Here is a 25752-nt window from a genome sequence, read left to right as displayed (position 1 = left end):
TGAAGGCATACTGAACCAGCATGGCTACCACAGCATCTTGCAGGGGCATGCTATTCCATCCGGTTTGCGTTTAGTCGGACCATCATTTATTTTTCAACAGGACAATGACCCCAAACACATCTCCAGGCTGGGTAAGGGCTATCTGACCAAGAAAAAGAATGATGAGGTGCTACGCCAGATGACATGGCCTCCACAGTCAACAGACCTCAACCCAATCGAGATGGTTTGGGGTGACCTGGACCGCAGAGTGAAGGCAAAATGGCCAACAGGTGCTAAGCATCTCTGGGAACTCTTTCAAGACTGTTGGAAGACCATTTCCGGTGACTACCTCTTGAAGCTCATCAAGGGAATGCCAAAAGTGTGCAAAGCAGTAATCAAAGCAAAAGGTGGCAACTTTGAAGAATCTAGAATATAAGACATATTTTCAGTTGTTTCAGACTTTTTTGTTAATTATATAATTCCACATGTGTTAATTCATAGTTTTGATGCCTTCAGAGTGAATCTACAATTTTCATAGTCATGAAAATAAAGAAAACTCTTTGAATGAGAAGGCGTGTCCAATCTTTTAGTCTGTACTGTACGGTAGAAAATATATATATATATATATATCTAATATCATAGAGTTCTACATAGCATCATGGCCGCTAAATCAATTGCCTGCTTCTGTAAAATCATTACAAAACCCTACATGAAATGACACATGGCTTACATACAGTAAAACATTTCATTCCATTTAGTTTTTTATATGTCTGACTAATAATTTGATTAGGGTATGTGTGTAAAATTTTGGACATGTAGGTGTTAAATCAATGGGTAAATTCGTTGAAAAAAATTGCATGGGCTCCCGCTGTAATTTTCCCTTCCCAATGACAGCACCGCACATGAGAGAAGGTATCCGCCCCCAGGAAACAGGAAACCTGTAGCAGAGACATAAGAAGGGGGTGGCACCTGTCTCCCCATTTTGGTTTCCTGTTTCCTGCAGGCGGATGCCTGGGGCAGAGCTGTACCTCTGGAGGGATCACCCTCTGATGTTGCCCGGTCAGGAGGCCGAGGTTCGAGGGGAGGGAATGGCAGTGGAGCGCGGTCGCGCGCGCCTGACAGCCCAGCTTGGTGGGCACTGTGAGTGGTGTCCGCCCCGTGTGATTCCCCGGTGGCCGCTCCAGTGGGAGGCAGGGCCGGGGGAGGCATGGCCACCATGACACTGGCGCCGATTGAGTGGCGACGGCTTCCGGGGTCGCAGCGGAAGTGCCGTCGCACACCGGGGGAGCGGTGTACTGGGCACTTCCGGGCGGGAGCAGTCCCAGAAGCGCGCACCGCTCCTCCATATGAAGGGAGACGCGGCAGACGCCACTGGTCCCAGAGAGGCTGCACATAGGCTCCACTGTATAGAGCCAGGCCAGCAGCAGAACGGAATGGATCCTGAAGTCGGGGAGCGAGTACAGGAGGAAGAGCCACCGGCTACCGGGGTACCCAGAGGGCCGGGTGAGTGCCTTTGTAAGGCAGCACAATATATTAACAATGGCCCTATGTTTGTTTTCTGTAGGGAAAGGCCACGTCCAAACAAAAGAACAAAGAATGTGCATTATGTAAAAAGGCCCTAGATAAAACGTATGAGAAGCGAGTCTGTCGCTCGTGCATTAAAAAGACAGTGGCCGAAGAGTCACCATCCCTGCTCCAAAGCATTAAAACTATGATCCGGGATCAAGTAAAATCGACGGTGAAAGATGAAATAAAAGAGCAGACCACATATAGCACCGATACAACACCTGCCTCACCCCCGCCCCCACTGCCTCCCACAGAGATAACTACTGATATAGAGTCTGAGGAAGAGCAAGGGGAGATCGAGGCCTCGGATTCGGATCTGGACTCCTCGGACGAGGAAAAGGGTCGTCCATATTTCCTATCTGAGGACATTGGGAAATTGCTAAAGCTTGTAAGGTCCACAATGGGGCTTGAGACACCAAAAGAGCCGAAATCAATTCAAGATGCTATGTTTAGCAATCTTGAGGGGGAAAAAACGAAGGGTTTTTCCCTTCCATGATAACCTGTTAAATGTAATCAAGAGAGAGTGGAAAAAACCCACCAAAAAAATGTCCATACCGCAGGTGCTTAAACGTAAATACCCGTTTGATGAGGAGGTATGCGATAAATGGGAAAAAGCTCCCAGACTAGATGCTGCCATTGCTATTACATCCAGAGGAATAGCATTGCCATTTGAAGACATGGACGCTCTAAAAGATTCCCTTGACAAGAAAGCAGAGGCTTTTCTAAAAGCTGCTTGGCAAGCATCAGCTTGGTCATTTAAACCAGGGGTGGCTGCCACTTGTACAGCACGTGCTATGGTCAAGTGGTTAGACGAATTAAGTGACCAAATTAAGAATAAATGCCCAAGGGAGACACTGCTGGAGGCAATACCTTTCCTACAGAAGGCTAGCGTGATTCCTGGCTGACGCTGCAGTAGATTCTGTCTGAGGTGCCGCCCGTGCATGCGCCCTTTCAAATTCAGGCCGCTGAGCACTTTGGTTAAAAAACTGGTCGACAGATTTCCAGTCAAAGGTTAAACTCTGCGCCGTCCCTTGTGAGGGTCATTACTTATTTGGAAAAGCACTGGACGAAATTTTGATAAGAAAAAACGGTTTCCAACCCCCTTCCCTAGGCGTCGGTGGACTGAGGCTCACTCGTCCTTTCGTAAAACAGGGAATAGAGGGAGCCGAGGGCGGCCAGACGATAGAACCACGCGGGGTAGGCCCTGGAGGGGAAGAAAGGAGAGAGGTTTCCTCTTTAGCAGAACCACCCCGAGACCCGATACCAATCAATGACGCCAGGGCGGTTGGGGGAAGGCTTTGGTTCTTTGTCCATCAGTGGGTAGCATTGCCCACCTCAAAGTGGGTAACCGACATGTTGGGCGAGGGCCTACGATTAAGTTTTCTAACCCTTCCTCCTCAAAGACTAGGAGTGACCTGGGTAGCCAAAAAGAATCAGGCTACATTAGAAAAGGAGATCCAGCTCCTCATTCAAAAAGAGGTACTTATAAAAGTACCGTGTCATCAAAAAGGGAAAGGGTTTTACAGTACTCTGTTCCTCACGCCAAAAGCAGATGGGTCACTAAGAACAATATTCAATCTCAAAGCCCTGAACCAATATATCAGAACAGAGAAATTCAAAATTGAGATCTTGGGGTCAGCAGTGAAACTACTCGACCCAGGTTGCTACATGGCAGTAATAGATCTTACCAATGCCTATTACCATGTCCCAATATGGGGGGAACACCAACAATATCTGAGACTGGTAGTAGAGAGTGCTCAAATTCCCACTCATCTACAGCACAAGTGCCTACCCTTCGGGGTATCAGTAGCTCCGCGTATATTTACAAAAATCATCGGGGAAGTAGCGTCCTTTATAAGAAGGGAAAATATCCTGTTAGTACCCTATCTAGACGATTTCCTGGTTATAGGAAACGACAAGGAAAATTGCGAAGTTACAAGGGTCCTGGAAATATTAACCAGGTTAGGCTGGATGATCAATCTAAAAAATCCAAATTAACTCCAGTGCAGTCACAAGAATTCCTTGGAATTCAGTTGGACTCATTAAAACAGCAGTGCATTCTTCCAGGAAGAAAAATTGGGGCTATCCAGCAAAAAAATACAACGGATACAGTCCGGTCGAGCCATACTAGTAAGAAAGGCAATGTCGCTCCTGGGCACGTTAACAGCAACAATCCCAGCGGTCCGGTGGGCACAAGCCCATACGAGAGAACTACAGTGGCAAATCATATTCGAGCAGGAGAAGGGTCCTTTCAATTTAAATCGGGAGATTATCCTCTCCCCTCAAGTGCAGGAGTCCCTAAAATGGTGGCTGAGCACCGAAAACTTAAACAGAGCAGTCCCCTGGACTACTCAGAACTCGGTGGTATTGACCACGAACGCAAGTCCGAGTGGTTGGGGGGCACACATAGAGAAGCGAATCCTACAGGGCCAGTGGGAACCCGAAATGAGGGATGCATCCTCAAATCTAAAAGAACTGGTGGCTGTAAGGCGAGCCCTTCCCCTAGTAAAGCAAGAAGTACAAGGGAGACATCACCATATTATCCGACAACAACACGGTCATAGCATACATAAACAAACAAGGGGGTACAAGGTCGGCAACCCTTATGGCAGAGGCCAGGGAATTATTCGCTTGGGCAGAAAAAAAAATTTCCAATCCTTATCGGGTACACATTTAAAGGGGGCAGACAATTATCTGGCCGATTATTTAAGCCGTCATGTACTACACCAAGGAGAATGGTCCCTAAGTCGAAAAATATTTGGGGAAATCTGCGCTGCCTGGGGCACACCAGAAGTAAACTTGTTTGCCACCAGGGAAAATCGGAAAGTGGACAGGTTCTACTCCCTAAATCCAAGAGAGCAGCCAGAGGAGGTGGATTCGCTACTACACCGGTGGAAATTTCGCCTGGCCTATGCGTTCCCCCCGTTTCCATTGATTCCAGTAGTCTTAAAAAAGATCCGGCAGGAGAAAGCTCGGATAATCCTGAATGCGCCCTTCTGGCCGAAAAGGGCATGGTTCACATGGCCCAGACACATGTCTATCTCGGACCCATGGATCCTCCCAGATACCCCGAATCTGCTATACCAGGGCCCAGTGGAACACCCCAGGGTTCACGGGCTGCACCTCACTGCGTGGAACTTGAGAGGGGACTCCTTCTAGCAAAGGGGTTCTCAGTCCCGTTAGTAACCACCCTGCTCGCTAGCAGGAAGGAGGTAACTTCACGAAAATACCCAAAAATTTGGTCTATTCCCCGGAAGTCTTCACATGCAGGACACACTTCCGGGGCATAGACCGCGCTGGAAAATACCGGCGCTTGCGCAGTAGCGATTTTATGCTTCGCCCACAGTTGGGCAAAGCATACTGCGCAGGCGCTGGGGGCCTTTACATTGCGCAAGTTCGGAAACCAACGGCGTCTGTGGTATTCACAGACGAATATTACGTGAAGCAAGCCGAGGAGGTTGGGGGGAGAAGACCACTAAACCACGCCCATCGGACTGGACTGCGGCGATTTGCATGCATCCCCAACAAGCTAAAAAGGTATTTATGCCTCAAAGGTGCGGGGTCGGGGGGAGTTAAAAGCCCTACTAGAATCCTTATGGGACGCACAATTTAGTGATATCTTTACATGATGTCACTAAATATGGGTGACAGATTCCCTTTAAGCAGGGATAATAAATGAGAGGTGCCAATAAGACACACATCCATTATTAATCCTATAGTAGTGAAGGGTTAAAAAAGACACACACATTAATTAAAAATTATTTTAATGAAATAATCACACACAGTTTGACAAAATTTATTATTCTGCTAATCCAGAAGAAACCCTTGTTGTCCTGTAAAAAAACAAAAAATAAAAAACCAACAGTATACATACCTTTCCACCGTTCACTCAGGTCCCCTGCTGCAATCCATCACAAGGGGTTAACTAGTTTACAACGGGGACCGGTGCTAATGCTACTGGCCCGCTGTAAACCACTGCTGAATGAATGACTTCATCTCTGCGCAGCCTCCCCGGCTGACCGGAGATTAACTAATAAGCGTGGGAAAGTTTCTGAACTTTTTCCAACGCTCCTGAGTTCACCTCAGGTCAGCTAGGGACTCCGTGCAGCGTCAGTGACGTCAGCGATAGTCATATTTATATACAGTGGGGCAAAAAAGTATTTAGTCAGTCAGCAATAGTGCAAGTTCCACCACTTAAAAAGATGAGAGGCGTCTGTAATTTACATCATAGGTAGACCTCAACTATGGGAGACAAACTGAGAAAAAAAAATCCAGAAAATCACATTGTCTGTTTTTTTTTCATTTTATTTGCATATTATGGTGGAAAATAAGTATTTGGTCAGAAACAAAATTTAATCTCAATACTTTGTGATATATCCTTTGTTGGCAATGACAGAGGTCAAACGTTTTCTGTAAGTCTTCACAAGGTTGCCACACACTGTTGTTGGTATGTTGGCCCATTCCTCCATGCAGATCTCCTCTAGAGCAGTGATGTTTTTGGCTTTTCGCTTGGCAACACGGACTTTCAACTCCCTCCAAAGGTTTTCTATAGGGTTGAGATCTGGAGACTGGCTAGGCCACTCCAGGACCTTGAAATGCTTCTTACGAAGCCACTCCTTCGTTGCCCTGGCGGTGTGCTTTGGATCATTGTCATGTTGAAAGACCCAGCCACGTTTCATCTTCAATGCCCTTGCTGATGGAAGGAGGTTTGCACTCAAAATCTCACGATACATGGCCCCATTCATTCTTTCATGTACCCGGATCAGTCGTCCTGGCCCCTTTGCAGAGAAACAGCCCCAAAGCATGATGTTTCCACCACCATGCTTTACAGTAGTTATGGTGTTTGATGGATGCAACTCAGTATTCTTTTTCCTCCAAACACGACAAGTTGTGTTTCTACCAAACAGTTCCAGTTTGGTTTCATCAGACCATAGGACATTCTCCCAAAACTCCTCTGGATCATCCAAATGCTCTCTAGCAAACTTCAGACGGGCCCGGACATGTACAGGCTTAAGCAGTGGGACACGTCTGGCACTGCAGGATCTGAGTCCATGGTGGCGTAGTGTGTTACTTATGGTAGGCCTTGTTACATTGGTCCCAGCTCTCTGCAGTTCATTCACTAGGTCCCCCCGCGTGGTTCTGGGATTTTTGCTCACCGTTCTTGTGATCATTCTGACCCCACGGGGTGGGATTTTGCGTGGAGCACCAGATCGAGGGAGATTATCAGTGGTCTTGTATGTCTTCCATTTTCTAATTATTGCTCCCACAGTTGATTTCTTCACTCCAAGCTGGTTGGCTATTGCAGATTCAGTCTTCCCAACCTGGTGCAGGGCTACAATTTTGTTTCTGGTGTCCTTTGACAGCTCTTTGGTCTTCACCATAGTGGAGTTTGGAGTCAGACTGTTTGAGGGTGTGCACAGGTGTCTTTTTATACTGATAACAAGTTTAAACAGGTGCCATTACTACAGGTAATGAGTGGAGGAAAGAGGAGACTCTTAAAGAAGAAGTTACAGGTCTGTGAGAGCCAGAAATCTTGATTGCTTGTTTCTGACCAAATACTTATTTTCCACCATAATATGCAAATAAAATGAAAAAAAAAACAGACAATGTGATTTTCTGGATTTTTTTTTCTCAGTTTGTCTCCCATAGTTGAGGTCTACCTATGATGTAAATTACAGACACCTCTCATCTTTTTAAGTGGTGGAACTTGCACTATTGCTGACTGACTAAATACTTTTTTGCCCCACTGTATGTGTCTCAATGGCGTGTGTGTGTGTGTGTGTGTGTGTGTGTGTGTGTGTGTGTGTATATATATATATATATATATATATATATACACAGTCATATGTAAAAGTTTGGGCACCCCTATTAATGTTAACCTTTTTTCTTTATAACAATTTTGGTTTTTGCAACAGCTATTTCAGTTTCATATATCTAATAACTGATGGACTCAGTTATATTTCTGGATTCAAATGAGGTTTATTGTACTAACAGAAAATGTGCAATCTGCATTTAAACAAAATTTGACCGGTGCAAAAGTATGGGCACCCTTATCATTTTCTTGATTTGAACACTCCTAACTACTTTTTACTGACTTCCTGAAGCACTAAATTGGTTTTGTATCCTCATTAAGCTTTGAACTTCATAGCCAGGTGTATCAAATCATGAGAAAAGGTATTTAAAGTGGCCACTTGCAAGTAGTTCTCCTATTAGATTCTCCTATGAAGAGTGGCATCATGGGCTCCTCAAAACAACTCTCAAAATCATCTTGCTGCAGATGGTGTCACTGTGCATCGGTCAACAATACAGCGCATGCATAACGCCTTTTTGTATGACCAAACAACTCAATCTTTGTTTCATCAGTCCACAGGACCTTCTTCCAAAATGTAACTGGCTTGTCTAAATGTGCTTTTGCATACCTCAGGCGACTCTGTTTGTGGCGTGCTTGCAGAAACGGCTTCTTTCGCATCACTCTCCCATACAACTTCTCCTTGTGCAAAGTGCGCTGTATTGTTGACCGATGCACAGTGACACCATCTGCAGCAAGATGATGCTGCAGGTCTTTGGAGGTGGTCTGTGGATTGTCCTTGACTGTTCTCACCATTCTTCTTCTCTGCCTTTCTGATATTTTTCTTGGCCTGCCACTTCTGGGCTTAACAAGAACTGTACCTGTGTTCTTCCATTTCCTTATTATGTTCCTCACAGTGGAAACTGACAGGTTAAATCTCTGAGACAACTTTTTGTATCCTTCCCCTGAAAAGCTATGTTGAATAATCTTTGTTTTCAGATCTTTTGAGAGTTGTTTTGAGGAGCCCATGATGCCACTCTTCATAGGAGAATCTAATAGGAGAACTACTTGCAAGTGGCCACTTTAAATACCTTTTCTCATGATTTGATACACCTGGCTATGAAGTTCAAAGCTTAATGAGGATACAAAACTAATTTAGTGCTTCAGGAAGTCAATAAAAAGTAGTTAGGAGTGTTCAAATCAAGAAAATGATAAGGGTGCCCATACTTTTGCACCGGTCAAATTTTGTTTAAATGCAGATTGCACATTTTCTGTTAGTACAATAAACCTCATTTGAATCCAGAAATATAACTGAGTCCATCAGTTATTAGATATATGAAACTGAAATAGCTGTTGCAAAAACCAAAATTGTTATAAAGAAAAAAGGTTAACATTAATAGGGGTGCCCAAACTTTTACATATGACTATATATATATATATATATATATATAGTATATATATATATAATGTATATGTATGTATTCTATGTGTATATATCTATTTTTTCATTTGTGTTTTAACCTGTCATTGGGATCCATTATATGTCCATTTTGCAAGCCGGCGAGAAAATCTCGTCATATAGATGCCATACGGATGTCACACTGATGCTTAGATGCGAGAAAATCGCATCCTCGCATTCCAGTCGGATGAAATACGGATCATTGTTCATGAAACATTTGTACGATTCTGGTCCGTTAAAAACGGACCTATTTTTTTTTTTATAGCTTGTGTGTGACTTCAGCCTAACTGAGAAACTTTGTGCATCATATGGGGTTTGATTCCTGCAATAACTTTCTTTTTTTTTTTTTTTTTTACAGAGACTGCCGTAACCCTGTGTATGGACAACCTCTGACCAAACATGCGTGTTGTGAACTTTCCCTCATCACAGTATTTAAGTCTAATTTAATTTTTGGTATGTACTTATTCTCATTGGTTCTTACTAAATAACCCAAATTTCTTGGTACAAATTCTGATAAATTAATTTCAGAATGTTATTACTTTATATTTAAACACTTTGTTGATTACTTATCAAGTCTAAGGGCTCACATATACACACGTGGTCAAAATTGTTGGTACCCCTCTTTTAATGACAGAAAACACCACAATGGTCACAGAAATAACTTGAATCTGGCAAAAGTAATAATAAATCAATGAAAATGAACAAATGAAAGTCAGACATTGCTTTTCAACCATGCTTCCACAGAATTAAAAAAAACAAAACAAAACAAAAAACTCATGAAATAGGCCTGGACAGAAATGATGGTACCCTTAACTTAATATTTTGTTGCACAACCTTTTGAGGCAATCGCTGCAATCAAACAATTCCTGTAACTGTCAATGAGACTTCTGCACCTCTCGACAGGTATTGTGGCCCACTCCTCAACAGCAAACTGCTCCACTTGTCTAGTGTTTGAAGGTTGCCTTTGTCAGACGTCAAGTTTCAGCTCTTTCCAAAGATGCTCAATTAAGATTGCTGTAAAATAGAAATAGCGCAATAGTGCATTATCCGGTGTGCAGATAACAACACTCACCAAATGGAGTTTTGTAACAGGCAATGGAGAATTCACTGCTGCAGAATCACAGATCCACAAGGGACCAACATGGAAGATTCTGGATAGGAAAAATGTGGTCAGACAATCCGCACTGCGAATCACTAAAAACTCGGATTAATCACTAAAAACTCGGATTAATACAGTGGTCTTTATACTACGCGTTTCAGAGTCTCACAGAACTCCTTCCTCAGGAAAAAAACACCAAAGTTTTTTCCTGAGGAAGGAGTTCTGTGAGACTCTGAAACGCGTAGAATAAAGACCATTATATTAATAATCCGAGTTTTTAGTGATTCGCAGCGCGGATTGTCTGACCACATTTTTCCTATCCAGAATCAAAGAGGCTCAATAACAGGCCTGGGCAAACTGCGGGCCCTCAGGCCACATCCGGTGTTATGAATGAGTCACCGGAGGAGGAGAAAACAAAAATACAAGCTAAGTCCAGAAAACCGGAGAGGTTGGTAGCTATCGGATTGCAGACCCCTGATCCTATACACCACAACTATCAGTAGCCGTGGGGGGTTCCTACGGTGCCCTAGACCCCTCGTCACAGCCGGAGAACTACTTAAGCCTAAAGAAGGAAAGGGGAAATCTAAACTGCCCCAGAGCAGACCCCAAAGCAATAGACAGCCCCCAACATGTATTGTCGGTGAAAAACAGATGAAAACACAAACACAGACAGAATGACAGGCTGAGCAAACGATGGGGCCCAACTAACTAGATAGGACAGGACAGAAAAGATGCTGGCTGCAATCCGCAAAAAACCCTACCAAAAATGTTCGAACCGTCTGATAGGGAAAAAGGCCCTGAAGTCGCTAGACTTCAAAATCACTATATCAGCACTCAGGTATATTCTGAAAACAGAGCAAAGAGATCAACTGATCAGAGACAAAAATGGAATTCAGCCAGTCCCAACCAGGACTGGCTGAATACAAACACTAAAGGGCATGTCACACTAAGAGATATCGCTAGCAATATCGCTATAACTAGTGACGTTATAGCGATATTGCTAGCGATATCTCTGTGTCTGATACTTACCAGCGACCGGCTCCCCCGCTGCTTATCGCTGATCGCGCGAGAACGTTCAGGACTGTTTCTCGTCGTCAGCTTCCTGTGGCGCTTCCTGCTGTGAGGACGAGCGACGCGTGGAGCCGGGCGGGAGGACGCAGGATCGCCTGGTGTGACAGGTAAGTAGCGATCCCCGTCCCCAGCGATGTCGCTAGTGAGATCTGCCTATGTGGCAGCTCACTAGCGACCACTTAGCGATGTACCAGCGATCCTGACCGCGTCATATCGCTGGTCGGGATCGCTGGTACATCGCTAAGTGTGACAGTACCTTAAGGAAACCAGACAAAATCTCATGGAATAATAGCAGGGCAAAAACTTAGCTTTTAGTAGACAGGAACTAAGCTGGATGCAAGAGCTCAGAGCAGAAAGGATCACCAGCAGCCCTGCAGGGCGTCGGCTGCCTTATTTCCACTCAGAAATTCCAGATGTCCAATCACACTCCGCCTGTTCAGATGACCGGTTCTTCCCATCCCAATCAATTTCACTACCTGTCTTCACCAGCAGAGGAAGTTCATCAGACATCAAAGGTGAAGGGGAGAATGAACTCACAACAGTACCTCCCCCTTGAGGAGGGGTCACCGAACCCTCATCCACGCCACCAGGGCGATCAGGATGGGCCCGATGAAAAGCACAAACCAATCTTTCGGCATGAATATCGGATGCAGGGACCCAAGAATTATCCTCCTGGCCTTAACCCTTCCATTTAACCAAATGCTGGAGTCACCGTCTAGCCAGACGAGAATCCAGTATCTTCTCAACCTCATATTCCACAGTACCTTCAACCAATACAGGGTCAGGAGGTGCCACCACAGGAACTACTGGCTCAACAAACCTCTTTAACAGAGACTTATGAAACACGTTATGGATCTTGAATGTAACAGGAAGAGCCAATCGAAAAGAGACCGGATTAAGAATCTTCAAAATCTTGTAAGGTCCAATAAATCTAGGTTTAAACTTTGGAGACGCCACCTTCATAGAGATATTCTTTGATGACAACCAAACCATATCACCCACCTTAAACAGGGGACCAATGGTCCTATGCCGGTTGGAAAACCGCTGGGCCTTTTCCTGGGAGAGAGACAACTTATCCACCACTTGGTCCCAAATCTGGTGAATTCTCTCCACCACAGTGTCAACACCTGGGCAGGCAGAAGACTCCACCTGCCCTGAAGAGAATCGAGGATGAAACCCAAAGTTATAGAAAAAGGGTGACATCAAAGTGGCAGAACTAGCTCTATTATTTAAAGCAAATTCGGCCAAGGGCAAAAATGAAACCCAATCATCCTGATCAGCAGAAATAAAACATCTCAAATACGACTCCAAAGTCTGGTTTGTTCTCTCCATCTGCCCATTGGTCTGAGGGTGAAACGCAGAGGAGAAGGACAACTGAATTCCCAGCTTGGAACAGAAAGTCCTCCAAAATCTAGAAACAAACTGAACTCCTCTGTCAGATACAATGTTCTCAGGAATCCCGTGCAAGCGAACCACCTGTTGCAAAAACAAGGGCACCAACTCTGAGGAAGATGGCAACTTAGGGAGTGGTACAAGATGAACCATCTTAGAGAATCTATCACAAATCACCCAAATAAGTCATTCTCTGAGAGACAGGCATATCAGAGATAAAATCCATTGAAATATGGGTCCATGGCCTCCTGGGCACCGGCAAAGGCATCAACAACCCATTAGAGCGAGAACAAGGTTTAGACCGGGAGCAAGTCCGACAGGACTGCACAAAATTCCTGACATCACGAGACAAGGCGGGCCACCAAAAAGACCGACTCACAAAATCTCTAGTACCAAAAATACCTGGATGACCAGCCAATGCGGAGCAATAAACCTCAGACATCACTCTCTTCCTCCACTGGTCAGGAACATACAATTTTCCAATGGGACAACGCTCAGGTTTGTCCTTCTGAAACTCTTCCAGAACACATCTCAAATCAGGCGAGATGGCAGAATGAACTACCCCCTCACCTAAGATGGTAGCAGGCTTGGTCACAATAGGAGAATCAGCAAAGAAACTCCTAGAGAGGGCGTCTACCTTGACATTCTTAGTGCCCGGAAGAAAAGAGACCACAAAATCAAAACGTGTGAAAAACAAGGCCCACCTAGCCTATCTAGGATTCAAGCGTTTGGCCGACTCCAGGTAAATCAAATTCTTGTGGTCAGTAAGGACCACGACTTGATGTTTAGCTCCCTCCAACCAATGTCTCCACTCCTCAAATGCCCATTTCATGGCTAACAGTTCCCGATTCCCCACATCATAGTTACGTTCGGATGGGGAGAACTTTCGGGAAAAGAAAGCACAGGGATTCATTTTAGATGTTATAGGATCTTTTTGGGATAAAACAGCTCCTGCACCAATCTCAGAAGCGTCCACCTCTACCTGAAACGGGAGCGAGACCTTAAGGTGCCGCAAAACCGGAGCAGAAGTGAACCTTCGCTTCAGCTCCTGAAAAGAAGAAACAGCCTCCGGAGATCAATTGAGCACATCAGCCCCCTTCTTAGTGAAATCAGTCAATGGTTTGGCAATACCAGAAAAATTAGCTATAAATTTACGATAAAAATTAGCAAAATCCAAAAACTTCTGGAGGGCCTTCAAAGAAGTGGGCTGAACCCAATCATAAATGGCCTGTACCTTGGCCGGGTCCATTTCAATAGTTGACGGAGACCAAATAAATCCCAAAAATGAAATCCTCTGTACACCAAAAAGGCATTTCGATCCTTTGACATACAGGGAATTCTCCCTCAAAATCCGGAACACAGTCCGAACATGTTCCACATGAGAGGCCCAATCCCTGGAAAAGATCAAAATATCATCCAGATTGTGGATAAATTTTTGATCATCTAAGTCTCGGAAAATATCATTCATGACACTGGAAGACAGAAGGGGCATTAGTGAGCCCAAAAGGCATCACCAGGTACTCAAAATGTCCCTCCGGAGTATTAAACGCCGTCTTCCATTCATCCCCCTGCTTAAAGCGAATAAGATTATACGCCCCCTGAGGTCAAGCTTGGTAAACCAGCAAGCACCTTTAACTCTGGAGAATAGATCAGAAATCAGGGGTAACGGATACTGATATTTAACAGTAATTCTGTTGAGGGAATGATAGTCAATACAAGGCTTTAATGAACCATCTTTCTTGGCCACAAAAAAAAAAAACCCAGCACCTAAGGGTGAAGAGGATGGTCTAATATGACCCTTCTCCAACGACTCCTTAATATAGGATTGCATAGCCTCGTGCTCGGGTACAGATAAATTGAAAAGTCGACCCTTGGGAAATTTACACCCAGGGCTCAGCTCAATTGCACAGTCATAACTCCTATGAGGAGGCAAAGACGCAGACTCATTCTCACTAAATACATCATAAAAATCAGCCAAATAGTCAGGAACATCATGCGACTGGGGAGAGGTGGAGAAAATAGGAGCGTCACTAAGGACACACAGACAACCCCAACTCACCACAGACACAGATTTCCAATCCAAAACTGGATTATGGGTTTGCAACCAGGGAAACCCCAGAACGATGGTATCATGCAAATTATGCAACACCAAAAAGCTGCAATTTTCTTGATGGTCTGGGGCGACCCGCATTACCACCTGGGTCCAAAACTGAGGTTTATTCTTTGCCAAAGGAGTAGCATCAATACCCCTCAAAGGGATAGGCGTCCGCAGAGGTGTCATAGGAAACCCACAACGTTTAGCAAAATCCAAGTCCATCAGGTTCAGAGCTGCTCCCGAATCCACAAAAGCCTTAGCGGAAAATGTGGACAGGGAGCAGATCAGAGTAATTGCCAGAAGAAACTTAGGTTGAACACCACCCACAGCAAATGTGTGTGCAAAACGTTTCTCTCGTTTAGGGCAGACAGAAATAATATGAGAGGCATCTCCACAGAAAAAACACAGCTTATTACGCCTTATGAACTCCTGACGTTGCGCCCTAGACAACACTCTACCACATTGCATAGCTTCAGACATTTGTTCAACAGATGGCAACACCTCTCGTGCAGTTTTGCGTTCACGCAAACGCCTATCAACCTGAATAGCTAATGACATAGAATCGTCAAGACTAGAGGAAACAGGAAATCCCACCATAGTATCTTTTACGGTTTCTGACAAACCCTTCCGAAAGAGAGCTGCCAAGGCACCATCATTCCAGGTAGTAAGGACCGCCCACTTTTGGAATTTTTGACAGTACAACTCTGCAGAATCCTGACCCTGGCTCAATGCCAGCAGGGTTCTCTCAGCCTGATCAATAGCATTAGGTTCATCATACAACAACCCCAAGGCCTGAAAAAATGCGTTCACATCAGTCAGAATAGGATCATCAGGTTTCAAAGAAAACGCCCAATCCTGGGGATCGCCGCGCAGCAAAGAGATGACAATTTTAACCTGCTGCACGGAGCTCCCCGATGAGTTAGGCTTCAAGGCAAAAAATAAATTTACAATTATTCTTAAAATTCAGAAATTTAGACCGATCCCCAAAAAACACATCAGGAGTAGGGATCTTTGGTTCAGCAGCATGTGAATGAGCAAGATAGGCGGAAATTCCCCGCACTTCAGCAGTAAGCTGCTCCACACGATCAGACAATTGCTTAATCTCCATTGAGAAAAAATTCCCCCTACGGCCTCAGAGAAATAGAGGAAAAAATATACACCAAAAAAAAAAAAATTCTGACACTTTTTTTTTTTTTTTTTACAATTCTTTCCTGCTATTGAGCACCCTAGAATCTGCGGTATGGCTGGTGATTCTGTTATGAATGAGTCACCGGAGGAGGAGAAAACAAAAATACAAGCTAAGTCCAGAAAACCGGAGAGGTTGGTAGCTATCGGATTGCAGACCCTTGACCCTATACACCAGTGGTCCCCAACCTTTTTTGCACCAGGGACCGGTTTCAAGCAAGACCATTCTTCCATGGCCCGGCAGGGCGGGGATGGAGGTGTGGCAGGGGCGGGGCTTTGGTCATAAGGGGGCGGGGCTATGGACACGGTTGTAGTTTAGCAGTGCATACTTATAATTAAATAACATTTATAATGTGACTCAACTCACCATAGGTTTTGAATGAGTGCTCCATCACCCCCTTCTCCCCATCATTGCCTTCACCCCATCACTCCCTTCTCCCCATCATTGCCTTCACCCCATCACTCCCTTCTCCCCATCTTTGCCTTCACCCCATCACTCCCTTCTCCCCATCATTGCCTTCACCCCATCACTCCCTTCTCCCCATCATTGCCTTCACCCCATCACTGCCGTCTCTCCATCATTGCCTTCACCCCATCACTCCCTTCTCCCCATCTTTGCCTTCACCCCATCACTCCCTTCTCCCCATCATTGCCTTCACCCCATCACTCCCTTCTCCCCATCATTGCCTTCACCCCATCACTGCCGTCTCTCCATCATTGCCTTCACCCCATCACTGCCTTCTCCCCATCACTGCTGTCTCTCCATCATTGCCTTCACCCCATCACTCCCCTCATGGCCTTCTCCTCATGTCCCCATCTCCTCCAGGGCCAGGCTACACAAACACAGACCAACACACACACACACACACACACCCATCTCCTCCAGAGCCAGGCTACACAAACACAGACCAACACACACACACAGACATACATGTACACACACAGACAGACATACATACACACACACACACCACCTCTCTCTCACCTGTCGCAGCATCGCCCGCGCTTCCTCGCTCTGACACAGCAGCGGCCGCGCTCTCCTCTCTGTCAGTCAGAGACAGGAAGCGCGGGCGGTGGGCAGGAAGCTGGACGCAGTGGACAGGTCCTTGCAGCTCCGCTCCTGCTATTCCCTCTCATGGAATAATAGCAGGGCAAAAACTTAGCTTTTAGTAGACAGGAACTAAGCTGGATGCAAGAGCTCAGAGCAGAAAGGATCACCAGCAGCCCTGCAGGGCGTCGGCTGCCTTATATCCACTCAGAAATTCCAGATGTCCAATCACACTCCGCCTGTTCAGATGACCGGTTCTTCCCATCCCAATCAATTTCACTACCTGTCTTCACCAGCAGAGGAAGTTCATCAGACATCAAAGGTGAAGGGGAGAATGAACTCACAACAATCCGGCCCCCTGAGTGTTCCTGTGTGGCCAGCTGACACTCACAGCCAGAGGGCTGGAGTCCTCACCTTTGTATGTGAGAGTTAACCCTTACCTCCCTCTTTGCTCCCAGCTTGTACTGTTCTATGTCTTGTGCAGGAGAGGTAAAGGTTAAGCCCCCCACCATGCTCCCCCTGTGATCTGTGGCCTATCACTCCACTCCATAGACTGCAGTAAGGATTCCCACCCCCTCCTGTCAGCTCCTGCCCATATGTGATGTGGATCTCTGCATGTGGAATAGAGGTGGGAGAAAAACTTTTTTCCAATGTTCCCAGTTTATTGCTTGATCAACTCTTTATTACGTGTTACGATAAGCTTTATTAATGTTATGGAATTCAGCTATTTAGATTACAGCTTGAAAATGTCTGTGTGAGAAATGTCACAACACCCATCGGTCTCTTCTGTATTTCGGATCAGACTCACCTGTTGAAGTCTGAGTGTGCAAAAATAAAAAAAATTGGATGCCATATGAATCATCCGTATAGCACCCGATTTTTGCGAATACATTTCCATTACTAACATAGGACACTGAATTTCTTCTTTTAAATTTTATTCACTTTTGATATATAAAAATGGATGCCATACGGATGACAATACAGATAGAAAATTGTCTTTTTCTGGATGAAAATAATGATCTTTTTTTATATGCTCATGTAAACGTCATCACATAAGCAACTGCTTTTTACAAAGTGATAAAATTAATAAGCAGAATTAAAGGGTGATCTGAAAACAAAGGTGACTCAAACTAAATTTATTTCATAATCTAAACACTTTTCTAATATATTTCAGTTAAAACATTTCTACCATTCCCTCTCTACTCTAACTTCCTGTCTGCTTGTGGTTTTTTTTTTTTTTTTAACTTCCAGTGACATTTTGTTTGAGAATCCCAGTGCATTTTGGGATACTCACACGGGACATCATTAGGGGGTAGAGGCTGTGGTCGCTGCCAGAGCTGCTTTCCCCACTATGAAAAGCGTCACCTGTTTCAGAGACTGGAATGGTCCCTTCCTGGTCGTCTCTTCTCCCCGGCCAGCAAGGGAGCGCACTGTAACTGTGCGTTCAAAGGAATATAGCTTAAGAAGCTCAGCATACACTGGTGAATCTCAAACAAAATGTCAAGGGACGTTTCAAAAAAAAAAAAAAAAAGGACAGGATGTCAGAATGTGGAGCGTACGTTAGGGAATCTTTCATTGAAGTAGAAAACAAACTTAGATTATTACACTGAATAGATATAGATTCAATACAGAATTCACCTTCGGTTTCGGACTGCCATTTGAGTTCAGCCGATTGGTTCGGCCCTCCACAGCAGTGCCAGTTTCTCATGTGGCCCCTTGGGAAAATTAATTGCTCATCCATGCTCGATAGGATTTAGGTCAGGGCTCATAGAAGGCCACTCCAGAATAGTCCATTGTTTTCCTCTTAGCTATTCTTGGGTGTTTTTAGCTGTGTGTTTTCGGTCATTATCCTCTTGCAAGTCCCATGACCTAGACTGAGACCTAGCTTTCTGACGCTGGACAGCACATTTCTCTCTAGATTCCCTTGATAGTCTTGAGATTTCTTTGTACCCTGCACAGATTCCAGCCACCCTGTGCCAGATGCAGCAGAGCAGCCCTAGAACATAACAGAGCCTCCTCCATGTTTCACAGTAGAAAGTGTTCTTTTCTTGATATGCTTCATTTGTCCGTCTGGGAACATAGAGCTGATGTGCTGTGCCAAAAAGTTCAATTTTTGTCTCATCTGTCCATAGGACAGTTTCCCAGAAGCTTTGTGGCTTGTCAACATGTAGTTTGGCAAATTCCAGTCTGACTTTTATATGATTTTTTTCAATAATGGTGTCCTCCTTGGTCGTCTCCCATGAAGTCCACTTTGGCTTATACAGCGACGGATGGTGCGATCTGACACTGATGTTCCTTGAGCTTGAAGTTCACCTTTAATCTGTTTAGAAGTTTTTCTGAGCTCTTTTGTTACCATTCATATTATCCGTCTCTTTGATTTTTCATCAATTTTCCTGCGGCCACATCCAGGGAGGTTGGCTACAGTCCCATGGAGCTTAAATTTCTGAATAATATGTTCAACTGTAGTCACAGGAACATCAAGCTGCTTGGAGATGGTCTTATAACTTTTACCTTTAACATGTTTGTCTATAATTTAATTTCTAATCTCCTGAGACAACACTTTCCTTCGCTTCCTCTGGTCCATTTTGAGTTTGATACACACCATGTCACCAAACAGCACAGTGAGTATCTGTAGCCCTTTATACAGGCCCACTCACTGATTCCAAGATTGCAGACACCTGTGATGCTAATTAGTTGACACACCTTGATTTATCATGTCCCTTTTGTCACATTAATTTCAGGGGTACCATCATTTCTGTCCAGGCCTATTTCATGAGTTTTATTTTTTTTTTTTTTTAAATTCTGTGGAAGCATGGTTGAAAGGCAATGTCTGACTTTCATTTGTTCATTTTCATAGATTTTTGATTTATTATTACTTTTGTTAGAGTCTAGTTATTTCTGTCACCTAAAAACAAATTTGACCTTGTGTGTATGTGTTCCAATTAAGATGCATGTGGAATTAGAGTTAAAATTAACATAGCTAGAAGGCTGTACAATAAAAAACTACTGAATTCTTCCCCCCTTGTAGTGGACCCTACTTTTATTTGTTGATGTCCCTGAAGTGGTAATTTGCCATACTTCCACCTGGCAGATACAGCCAATTGCTGATCTTAGTAATGATGGTAGCATGTACGGCACAAGACCGCTGAGAAGTGTGATGAATATATGGCATGTCACAGCTAGTAAAATGCTTGCTTTATACTATCAAATGCCTGACAAATCCCTTTAAAAAGTTTTTTCACAACCCTGACAACAACAGAAACGTCTGTGATTTATATTTTTAGAGCAATCCTCTATTTTATAGGAGATTACCTGGTACCCCTCAGTGTAGTGTACCATGTCAGGGATCTGAAATTCCACATATGCTGAGAATTAGTCTCCTGAATTCTAATGTTAGGTGCCGGGTAGTATGCATTAGAAGGGATATATCATTTTGACTGATAGGAAAAACTGACTTGCATAATTTCAACCTATTCAAGGAAATAGTTTTGAATGTTAAAATGTAGCTGAATTAGTCTTCTGTTTACAACAGGTGTACACTTCCAGTTAAAGAAGCACTCCTACTCCCATCAAAATTGTGTCCTCTTACTATACTACAATCATATTATATAGCACTCTGTACTTACAATTGCTCATTTTGCCTTTCTACCCAGCTAACTCTTCTCTTTGCCATTAGGGTCAATGACATCACGTGATTAAAAAATGACTAGTTGATTCCTTCTAAGCTCTATGTAAGAACAAGAAGTCAATTTTCCCTGTATGAGTCGTGAGTCACTGCAAAAGTCCCTGGCAGGGGGAGGAGGGAGCAGCTGGGTCAGGAGTTGAAGAAGGGAATGATAAATGCAGGGACAAGAGACTTCATGTTTCTACAGAGAGCAGAGAAAAGAGAAGAATTAACTGGTAGAAAGGCAAAATTATCAATTGTAAGTACACAGTGTTATATAATATGACGATTGCAATATACTAAGAGGATAAAAACTTTGATGGGAGTGCTTCTTTAAAAGATAATAAATTGTGAATTTGGATTAACACTGACATTTTTAAGAGATGCTTAAAGTGCACCTGTCACTTGAATGAAAATTCAATATGAATATTCACTCCTATAAAGTACATGATAGCTGTGTTATTTTTCCACTTTTTGATACTCCCAGTGCCTCGTCCAAATGAGAGCATGACACATCTCTGCAATCAGGGTCTCTGTCTTCACATTATGTTGCTCCCAGATAATGTAGCAAAATCAAGATTTTGTTAAAATTGTTTTTTTAATTTTTTTCCATCATTTGCATGTTATTAACATGTCTATCGATCACCTAATGTCACTCTTTCCACAACTTTTCCTTCTTGGTGTTGCAATTGTAATTTTGGGGAGTGAACAAGTAGATGACTGAACCAAACATAGATAACAGATACTCCAGCAGGAGGTCTTGTGTCTGTGTAAAGGCCCCGTCACACACAGCGAGATCGCTGATTTTGTGACGCATCAGCGATCTCGCCAGCGATATCGCTGTGTGTGGCACGCATCATCGACCGGCTCCCCGACGGATATCGCTGATCGTGCAGTAGTGTCCTGGGCCATTTTTTGATTGTTAGTCTCCCGCTAGCCAGCACGCATCGCTGCGTGTGGCAGCGGGAGACCAACGATCAGCGAGATCCCAGCTCGGCGTCACTGTCTCTGCCTTCGGACAAACTGAGCATGAAGAGGAAGTTCAGGATGAGCTGCAGCTGTTCCCTGGCTTCCTCTTCATGTTTAGTTCATACGAAGGTGGAGACAGTGACGCATGGGCTGATTGGGTGCCTGAGTCACGTGTCACAACCAGGGCTGTGGAGTCGGAGCCCATTTTGGTGGAGTCTGTGTCATGGAAATTGAGGAGTCGGAGTCAGAGGTTTGGCTTACCAACTCCACAGCCCTGGTCACAACACTGCATCACAGCCCCGGGGAGAGTGAGTGCTGACATCACGGGAACGGTGCTAGCACAAGAGGCGAGTATAGGCTTTATTATTTTATCAGGGCCGAATATTTAGTTTAAGAAGGGGTTCTCCTAGTAGTGAACAACCCCTTTAAGTTATTTTTGCATACTCAAACCAATGGTTCCAGTGTCATTAGTGTTTCTCATAGCAGTTGCAGTGTATTATAACATGTGATATGATATATAGCAGTCTCCTAAGTGATGTATACAGCAGACTATACACTCACTGGCCACTTTATTAGGTACACCATGCTAGTAAGGGGTTGGACCCCCTTTTGCCTTCAGAACTGCCTCAATTCTTCGTGGCAGAGATTCAACAAGGTGCTGGAAGCATTCCTCAGAGATTTTGGACCATATTGACATGATGGCATCACACAGTTGGCGCAGATTTGTCGGCTGCACATCCCTGATGCGAATCTCCCGTTCCACCACATCCCAAAGATGCTCTATTGGATTGAGATCTGGTGACTGAGGAGGCCATTTGAGTACAGTAAACTCATTGTCATGTTCAAGAAACCAATCTGAGATGATTCGAGCTTTATGACATGGCGCATTATCCTGCTGAAAGTAGCCATCAGATGTTGGGTACATTGTGGTCATAAAGGGATGGACATGGTCAGCAACAATACTCAGGTAGGCTGTGGCGTTGCAACGATGCTCAATTGGTACCAAGGGGCCCAAAGAGTGCCCAGAAAAAATTCCCCACACCATGACACCACCACCACCAGCCTGAACCGTTGATACAAGGCAGGATGGATCCATGCTTTCATGTTGTTTACGCCAAATTCTGACCCTACCATCTGAATGTCGCAGCAGAAATCGAGACTCATCAGACCAGGCAACGTTTTTCCAATCTTCTACTGTCCAATTTCGATGAGCTTGTGCAAATTGTAGCCTCAGTTTCCTGTTATTAGCTGAGAGGAGTGGTACCCAGTGTGGTCTTCTGCTGCTGTAGCCCATCTGCCTCAAAGTTCGACGCACTGTGCGTTCAGAGATGCTCTTCTGCCTACCTTGGTTGTAACGGGTGGCAATTTGAGTCACTGTTGCCTTTCTATCAGCTTGAACCAGTCTGCCCATTCTCCTCTGACCTCTGGCATCAACATGGCATTTCCGGCCACAGAACTGCCGCTCACTGGATTTTTTTTCTTTTTCGGACCATTCTCTGTAAACCCTAGAGATGGTTGTGCGTGAAAATCCCAGTAGATCAGCAGTTTCTGAAATTCTCAGACCAGCCCTTCTGGCACCAACAATCATGCCACGTTCAAAGGCACTCAAATCACCTTTCTTCCCCATACTGATGCTCGGTTTGAACTGCAGGAGATTGTCTTGACCATGTCTACATGCCTAAATGCACTGAGTTGCCGCCATGTGATTGGCTGATTAGAAATTAAGTCTTAACACACAGTTGGACAGGTGTACCTAATAAAGTGGCCAGTGAGTGTATGTCCTCTATATGATGTATACAGCAGACTCATAGAATTTTAGTTGGAAGGGACCTCAATGGTCATCATGTCCAACCCCCAGCTCAATGCAGGATTCACTAAAACATCTCAGACAGATGTCCGACTCCCCACTGTTTGTTCTATAAATGTTACGTGAGTGATGAATTTCCCACTGTGAGGAGACGTGCATAGAAATATGCATCTGGGTTTGGAACAACTTACTGCTACAAACAATTCTTTTCAAAGCTTAACATTACAAAGAGTCTCCTGCGCTCCAGGACTGACCAATGCAATCCTGGAAAAGCAGTTACGAGTAGCAACATCATCAATACTACTGAAAATCCCAGCCCCACCAAACTTGGTTTATGTGTCTGTAATGGTCGCCCAACATTAGGTGATAACTTGCTGATCGTTGGGCGTCCCACCGCTTGGACTCGCACTGTTCAGGAGATTGGGGAACTGTAATCCACTTTATAAATTTGCACGACAGGGCGGACACCCTACTGGTACTCCATTCAATGTCTATGGGGCTGGCTGAGAAAGCTGAGCACATCGCCGAGAAGGCTGAGAAAGCTGAGCACATCGCCCAGCAGCCCCATTGCATGGACCGGAAAGTCGAACATGTGCCCTGATGTGTCATTTTAACAGGGAAAAAAGTTCCCTGTTCTTCCAATCAGTGAAGGTCCCAGCAGTCGGAATGTCACTCTCAACTACTTACTGCCTATCCTGTGGATAGGTGAGAACTAATTTTCACCAGACAAATCCTTTATAAAATGTTAATCTGCAAATTATATGTACCCCGTAAAGGTGCCTTTGAAACATTCATCTCGTCTTAATAAAATCAAGCACCTTGTCAATTGGTTATGATTCTTTTAATGTGTTGTTGTAAAGACTTAAAAGAATGCATTATACAAAATTGGCTAGCTTTTAAGGGGTTAAATTGTAGTCTACCATGTTGACTGCTGCACCAGGAGGATTTGTATTTTCCATGTCTTATGAGCTCAGGATTGATTAGACCATCAAATCAATTCATTTCAATCTGGAACGCTATTCAGCAAACACAAATTGCATCAAGAGATCAAAAGTAAGAGTGATCCACACACAGGATCTGTATATACTATATATATATATATATATATATATATATATATATATATATATATATATATATATATATTGTAGAGTATTGTGTTCTACCAAAGGGGTTGAGGAAGAGGGCAAAAAAAACCCAGGCTATGTTATGGTGTTCATTGTATTGTACTTGTAATAAACAATAGATATTACACAAAACCTGAAGAACAGGTCCTGGATGTAAATGAGGTCACATCAGGCAGCTTGTGTAGTGTTCTTTGTGTTTCTTCGCAGAGAGGGTAAAGCGGTGACCATGTCCCTGTTAATTTATGTGTCCAGCTGGTGCAGCTCCTTTCTTTTAAGTTGTATCAAATATCAATGGTTTTGTGACCTTCTCTTCTAGTGTCACAGTCGAAAAAGCATCTTTAGTCTCCCATATGTTGAATCTTTTCTCTTTCATTTTGGGAAGCTGGCCAGGGACAAGCTTCAAAGCTTTCTTTTCGTCTAAGCTCTAGTACTCCTCTACGTGGCGCTACTATTATGGAGACACAAAGTGTAGCTAGTAGTATTAAAGGGAACCTGTCAGGCCCAGAAATGCTCTTTACCTTGTGGCATGGAGACATCCTGGTTTCATTCAGAATCACGGATAGAACATGTACCCGTCTTTGGTGCTCTTCACAAGTCTGGGTTTTTTAGCCATTCTGTGTGCTTTCTGTGAACAACATTCTAATGGATAGGAGGCGCTTTGTGGGTTTTTTTTCATCAGGGAAAAATCACTGATAAAACGTTGATGGAAAAATCTGACGCACTGACTCGGATCCAAAACACTTGGGAATAATGATCCGTGGTTTTACAATGCAAGAAGAATCACGGACGACAATCATATTGCCGGGTAGTTCCTTGTATGCAGAGTAGAAACATATCAGCTTCTGGCTATAGTGTACGAGGCGGCAGATGTTTTCACACAAACTCAACAACCTCATCGCGGGAGCGAGGCTGGTCCGTCCATCGACCCCTGAAATAAGGATGTGTGAATCTGACTTTAATGTTCTTAATCGCTTATAGCTATCATTATGGAAAAATAAAAAAACCCTACTTTTATCACAGGATGCCTGATTTCAGTTGAATGGATTTCTCTTCTCTGTGCTTTAGAAGCGGCTCTGTAATTGTGTCACACTCTTGTTGGCTGCTATAGACTTCTTTCTTCACTCCATTGCCTTTTTTGGTAACTTGCGTTGTTTTATTTATGCAGAAAAATGCCAGGGGCCTGAACTAATCCAAACAGTATTAGGATATTATTTAATTTCTGAGCTGTACCAATTTATTCAGTGATTTGGTACTCGGTCTGGTTCTGTCATTATGGCTACAAGCACATGAAAGAAAATCAGAGTATTAGCCCTTGTTCACACCTCTAATGAACATAGACAGGAAAGGGCCACTGTGCTGGCACAATATAAGGGCCAATAGCTCATCATCATGCACAATTCTACCTGCTTTGTCCCCTTACCCCTTGTGCACTGTGCAATTGCACAAACCATATGTCCACCTCTGCTTCACACATTACATTTTTACAGTAACTGCAAAACGAAT

The 25752-nt window shown here is 44.1% G+C and overlaps 1 protein-coding gene across 3 annotated transcripts in view; it reads left to right on the top strand.

Moving 5' to 3' along the window:
* The window catches only part of CUEDC1 (CUE domain containing 1), a 183913-nt gene that overhangs the window by 49732 nt on the left and 108429 nt on the right, over positions 1 to 25752 (top strand). For all 3 annotated transcript variants that reach the window (XM_073542529.1, XM_073542528.1, XM_073542527.1), the window contains exon 2: positions 9151 to 9245. The gene's annotated coding sequence lies outside the window, so the exon portion shown is untranslated. The remainder of the gene's footprint in view (positions 1 to 9150; positions 9246 to 25752) is intronic.

The sequence above is a fragment of the Dendrobates tinctorius genome, unplaced genomic scaffold, assembly GCF_039654945.1.
Source record: "Dendrobates tinctorius isolate UK_male_01 unplaced genomic scaffold, ASM3965494v1 ptg000127l, whole genome shotgun sequence".
NCBI lineage: Eukaryota > Metazoa > Chordata > Amphibia > Anura > Dendrobatidae > Dendrobates > Dendrobates tinctorius.
This window is presented reverse-complemented; position numbering and strand designations above follow the sequence as displayed.